At 40.2% G+C, this 6,461-nt stretch overlaps 1 non-coding gene across 1 annotated transcript; it reads left to right on the top strand.

Annotated features, from left to right (window-relative positions):
• Positions 1 to 1,626: 1,626 nt before the first annotated feature.
• LOC148294233 (small nucleolar RNA R71) lies at positions 1,627 to 1,733 on the top strand. Its single transcript, XR_015836195.1, has one exon. It is a non-coding gene; the product is annotated as a small nucleolar RNA R71 (small nucleolar RNA).
• The last annotated feature ends 4,728 nt before the right edge of the window (positions 1,734 to 6,461 follow it).

Below are 6,461 nucleotides of genomic sequence, written 5' to 3' on the forward strand. Positions count from 1 at the left end.
TCAAGAGAGATAGAAGGTTGAGATAGAGCATTAAGCATTTTAAATTCAACAGTTTCACCCAGAACAGTCATGGAAAGGGTGCTATCTTTCACTTTGATAACTGTGTCTGCAGTGGCCATGAATGGCCTGCCTAGGAGAATGCGATCAACATGATCTCCATTTGGATTGTCTTCCATGTCCATCACTACAAAATCAGCAGGGAGAATTAGTGTATTAACTTGAACTAAAATATCTTCTACAATACCTTTCGGATATTTTATAGAATGATCAGCTAGTTCAAGTCGTATTGAAGTCTTCTTCATCCCTTCTAAGCCAAGCTTTTGATACAATGAATATGGCATTAGGTTGACACTTGCTCCCAAGTCCAACATGGCTCTTCCAACCTTATTGCCTCCAATGTTAATGGGAATGTCAAAGCTGCCAGGATCAACTAGTTTTGGTGGAAGCTTCCTTTGCAACACAGCACTTACATTCTGGTCAAGCTTTACATCTTCATTTGGAGCGAAATTGAGCTTGTGAGTTTTCAAGTCCTTGATGAACTTTCCATATGCAGGAATCTGTTCAATAACATCAAGCAAAGGCAAATTGATATTAACTTTACTCAAAATATCATAAATCTCTTTAAAAGCCTTATCTTGCTTTGCTTTCTTAAGACGGCCTGGAAATGGAATCAGTGGAACATATGGAGCGGGTGGCACGTATCTATCTTCTTGAAGATGTGGTGGCACAAATTTGTCATCTCTCTTATGCAATTGGAATTGTTTGGATTCCTGAGAATCTGATTTGGCATTAGGAGCAGATTGAGAAGTTTTGAGATGTTCCCCTTCTGTAGCCGTGGTCTCCTCCTCTTCATCTTCTACAATCACAACATCATTTGAAAGATTAGAATCAACTTTACTATCAATGATCTTACCTGATCTGAGCACATGAATGGCCTTGGCTTCTTGGTTCTTTGGATTGATCTCGGTTTGGCTTGGCCATTTCCCAGGTGCTCTTTGAGTTATTTCAGCAGCTAATTGGCCTATTTGAACTTCCAATTTGGCAATGGTAGCTTGTGTAGTTTGCTGGAAATTGGATTGGTTGATTGCCATCTGCTTAACTATATCCTCCAATGATGATGTTTGTTGTGGCTTTTGGAATGAAGGGGGATTAGCTTGATTCTGAGTATTCCTCCATGAAAAGTTTGGATGATTCCTCCAACCTGGATTATAACTTTGAGAGTATGGATCATTTCTTGGACCTTGGTTGTAGGAATTTACCAACTTAGCTTGCTCTTGCACAAATTCTGGATATCCAGCCCCAAGTGGACAAGCTATGGTAGCATGGTCAGGAGTTTCGCAAATACTACACACTTCCTTCGGAGGGCTTCTTGAGTTTAATGCAAGAAGAGCATCTAGCTTTTGTTCCAGTTTTGAAATCTGCACACTAGAAGCATCATTAGAACCACTAATAACACGTTTACCTCTTGTATCCGTATGTTGGGTCTCCATTGCTATCTCCTCAAAGAGTTCGTATGTTTCTTCTGGAGTTTTGGTTTTAAAAGAACCACCTGCAAAATTGGTGACTATATTATGACTAGAAGGGGTTAGTCCTTTATAAAACATACGCATTTGAAGCTTCAATGGAATCCCATGATGAGGACATTGGTTGAGCAGCCCATTGAATCTCTCCCATGCTTCACAAAACGATTCATCATCTTGCTGTGCAAATAACAAGATCTTATCCCTAAGCATGTCGGTCTTTTGCGTGGAGAAGTATTTCTCCAAGAACTTCTTTTGAATGGCAGCCCATGTAGTGAGTGAACCAGGCTTCAAAGAATTCAACCAATATTTCGCCTTATCCTTCAAAGTGTATGGAAACACTCTCATTCGAAGTTGATCTTCTGTCACACCTGTCAAGGGAAAAGAACTCACAACATTAAAAATATCCTTTATATGAGTTAATGGATCTTCATTAGGTAAACCATAAAAGGAAGGCAGCATATTAAGATGAGAAGATTTAAGCTCATAATTTCGAGCTACAGTGGGCAGCAAAATGCTTGAAGGAGATGCTGGAATTGTTGGGATATCAAGTTCTCCCATGAACTCATTGGCAGCCATCTCTTCTTCTTCTTCTTGGTCTGAACTTGCTTCCGAATTTGAAGGTGAAGAACTAGGAAGTTCAGTGTGGAGAGCAATACTTGTAAATGTGGCAAGAGCTTGCTCTTTTGCAGTTGACAACTCTCTTTCTAGACGATTATGAACTTCAAAGATCACCCGGTTGGGTTGCAACGATGGTCCTGCGTTCAAAGATCTGGAGCGTTGGAACGAAGACCTCACTTGTTCAAGGAACGGTCTTTTAGACATAAACTACCTGAAATAGAAAATTAGATTAATTAGAAACACTAAAAAGAATAGGGTAACCTTGGGCACATAACCAAGGAAGAACTTTCGTTCAGTCCCCGGCAACGGCGCCAAAATTTGTTGTTAATTATTATGTTAACTCGCAATTGTACGGGGCAATTAGTAATATAGCAAGACAAGTACGAGGTCGTACCCACGAAGACTGAGAAGTTCAAATTAGTTATGTACGTAGATTACCGAATTCAAGAAGTTAGGAAGTTAAGTCTAAAACAGAAATTAAAGTGAGAGTGATTGTGATTGTGAAAGGAAGTGAGCAAACTGAAATTGCAAATGAAAGCAAATAAACAAGTGTAACAAAGAGTGGTTTTAAGAGTTGGAAAACAGATTTGGAGACTAGGGCATTCGAATCACCATAACAATTCAATTCTGGGTTATATGGAGTCAAGTAACAAGTCTAATTCAGATTCAAAGATTGATTCTAGCTAAAGTATGATTAGGCCATGGTGTTTGGTCCTAACCTTGTGTTCCTAATTCCCTAATTTGATCATTTGTTGTCTAACCTAAAATTAAGCATTAGGAACCCATTAAGCATAGAAGAACAATTTAAACAACCAAGCATGTATCTAATCCCTGTTGTCGAATGTCCATACATACTCTTCCTATTCATAGTTCAATTTGAATTAAAGCATGGTGTCTACTCTTAATTCAAACCAAGATAGTTAACAAACAAGTTCTAATGGTGATCAATCATTCAAACAAGCATGTTAACTTATAAGCATAGTGAATAAGAACATGAATCATGAATCAAACTTGAAACTCCAAACTTATAAACCCAGAATATTCATGTTAGGTTACATCGAAGCCCTAGTTATGGATTTAGCTACTCATAATGGAAAAGAAACTAAAATAGAAATGGGAAAACATAATGAATGCCATAAGAGTAGAAAAACCCTTTTATGAAGTTCTTGTAGTGTCCAATGCTTCTCCAAGAGCTTCTCCACGTCTAGAAGGATGTATGAAGGATATGGAGGTGATTTGAGATGAGCTTGAGTGAGTGGTGATGGCTGAGAAAGAGGAAATTCGTAGGGAAATGGAAGGGAGGTTTTCTGGAGCTGTTTTGGTGATTTTGGGGCAGTTTAGAGTATTGGGTTGATTGCTTGAGTGTTTGGGGTTGTGGGAATGTATGAGGATGATTTCTGGATGATGGAAGTGTGGAGTGTTAATAATCGTTAATATATATTCGGAATAAGGTACTGCATACCTTGCGGAAGATTCCAAGTGAAAAACCGCTTGCAATTACTAGCCCGCCGAGATGCTTCCACGTCACGAACACGCCAACAAGATTCTACACGTTCCTCGTCTCCAAGGTCGTTGGATTGGCTATGAAAGTTACTCCATTGATTCCACGTACCCAAGACCAAGGCTCTTGGTGAATTGCCTAAAGGAGAGTGTTTAGGGAGATATGAGGTTTCTCTCTTTGTGGGTGTAAAACTCACTACAACTCTTTGATATGCACTCACACTTCTTGTCTCACACACACCAACTTAGAGAGTATGCACTAATGCTTCTCATCATCTCTTCACTTGCACACACTCCATCTATTTATAGGAGTTGTTTTAGCTCATATCAAGAGAGCATAAAACATGCACCAGTGCTTAGGTTGGTAGTGCACTAAAACAAGGTTTAGTGCCTTAAAACAAGGATTAGTGTAGTGCCATAAAACAAGGCCAAGTGCCTTAATTTGTGTAGTGCCATAAAACAAGGCTAAGTGCCTTAATTTGTGTAGTGCCATAAAACAAGGATTAGTGCATAATCATTGTTTTATTACATCTCCCACTCACCCACATAGGGTGTGATGACCTTGTTTTATTACATCTCCCACTCACCCACATAGGGTGTGATAACCTTGTTTTATTACATGGACGATGGCTGAAGTGAATTTTGTAGCTTGAAGACTCCTCTATTTATAGGGCTAAGAGGGAGGAACATCATGATGAAATCCAACACCACCATTCCTCATTTAATACAACCCATAACTCCCACTTCATCTTGTCTATGTTAGTGTGGTTGGAATCAATCCCATCCCATACTTCTTTTGCTGCACCTCAAGCTTTCTTCACATGGGATCAAAGGTGATCAATTGTGGCTGCCTTTTGCTGCCAACCCATGTGGTCTTCTTTTGGTTGTTGAACAAAAACGAGTCTTCTGAACCAGACTTGGTGTAGGAAGGCCAGAGGTTTCAAAACTTATCCAATGGGGCTCAAATTTAGATATGTTATAGTAGACACCCATTGGAACAACTTCTATGAAGAAAGTATTCCCATCGGAGTAGTAGAAGTATGCGGTTTGGGCCTTGCAATTTGGCTGCCGAACAGAGACTGGAATTGACTTCATTTCATTTATGCTTTACATGCATGCACATGCTTTCTTTATAATAACTCCAGCATGTACCAACTTGATCCTTTAGACTTTCATAGCTGGAATGCCTCCCCACTTCACTCATTATGTTGGATCCAAAGTCAGTTGCAGCATGGGTGAGGCACATGGAGGCACATGACAAAGCTGGCAGCTGCAAATCCTCCTGAGCAGGGTTGAGTGTTGGGCGGGCTGAGCACTCCACAAATGTCCAATTGGGCTGAAATTTGGATATGTTGTACTAGACACCCATTGGAACAGGTTTCATGAAGATCTTCACCTCATCCAAGCCCCATAGCATGCTGATCCAAGGCCAAGAAGCTGACCTACGAAATTGGGCTGGAAAGGAGTTGTAGCCAAAATGTGTTTGTCTTTAAGCCCTTCTTCCATTCACCCAAATCAAGCCTTAACATGCATGGATTGCATCATTTCCTATCCAAAGTCATCATTGTTACCTAAATGTCAATTAACTGAAAGATAAACACAAAAAGGATTAAAAGCACAAGTTTAACTCAAAAACATAACCAAATCATAAGTTAGAAGGGTACAAAATGATATACAATTATGAACCGATCAGCCCCAAACTTGGGCAACATCATAATATGGTGGTAGGAGTCATTTGGTGAGTTTGGAGAGAAATCCAATCGCTAGAAGTATGGAATACACCAACCACTCCAATTAGGAACGAACTGCCGTTGAACTTGAATTGTCCAATTTCTCACACCTATTGATTTCGGATCGAGCCCAAAACATGGGCAACATCATAATATGGTGGGAGGAGTCATTTGGTGAGTTTTGAGTGAAATCCAATCGCTAGAAGTATGGAATACAGCAACCACTCCAATTAGGAACGAACTGCCGTTGAACTTGAATTGTACAATTTGGAACACCTATTGATTTCGGATCGAGCCCAAAACTTGGGCAACATCATAATATGGTGGGAGGAGTCATTTGGCGAGTTTTGAGTGAAATCCAATCGCTAGAAGTATGGCATACACCAACCACTCCAATTAGGAACGAACTGCCGTTGAACTTGAATTGTCCAATTTGGAACACCTATTGATTTCGGATCGAGCCCAAAACTTGGGAAACATCATAATATGGTGGGAGGAGTCATTTGGGGAGTTTTGAGTGAAATCCAATCGCTAGAAGTATGGAATACAACAACTACTTCGATTAGGACCGAACTGTCGTCGAAATTGAATTGACCAATTTCTCACACCTATTGATTTCAGATCGAGCCCAAAACTTGGGCAACATCATAATATGGTGGGAGGAGTCATTTGGTGAGTTTTTAGTGAAATCCAATCGCTAGAAGTATGGAATACACCAACCACTCCAATTAGGAACGAACTGCCGTTGAACTTGAATTGTCCAATTTCTCACACCTGTTGATTTCGGATCGAGCCCAAAACATGGGCAACATCATAATATGGTGGGAGGAGTCATTTGGTGAGTTTTGAGTGAAATCCAATCGGTAGAAGTATGGCATACACCAACCACTCCAATTTGGAACGAACTGCCGTTGAACTTGAATTGTCGAATTTGAAACACCTATTGATTCCGGATCGAGCCCAAAACCTGGCCAACATGATAATATGGTGGGAGGGGTCATTTGGTGAATTTTGGGTGAAATCCAATCGCTAGAAGTATGGAATACACCAACCCCTCCAATTAGGAACGAACTGCCGTCGAACTTGAATT

This window comes from Prunus avium, chromosome 5 (assembly GCF_965620075.1).
Source record: "Prunus avium chromosome 5, drPruAviu1.hap1.1, whole genome shotgun sequence".
Taxonomy (NCBI): Eukaryota; Viridiplantae; Streptophyta; class Magnoliopsida; order Rosales; family Rosaceae; genus Prunus; species Prunus avium.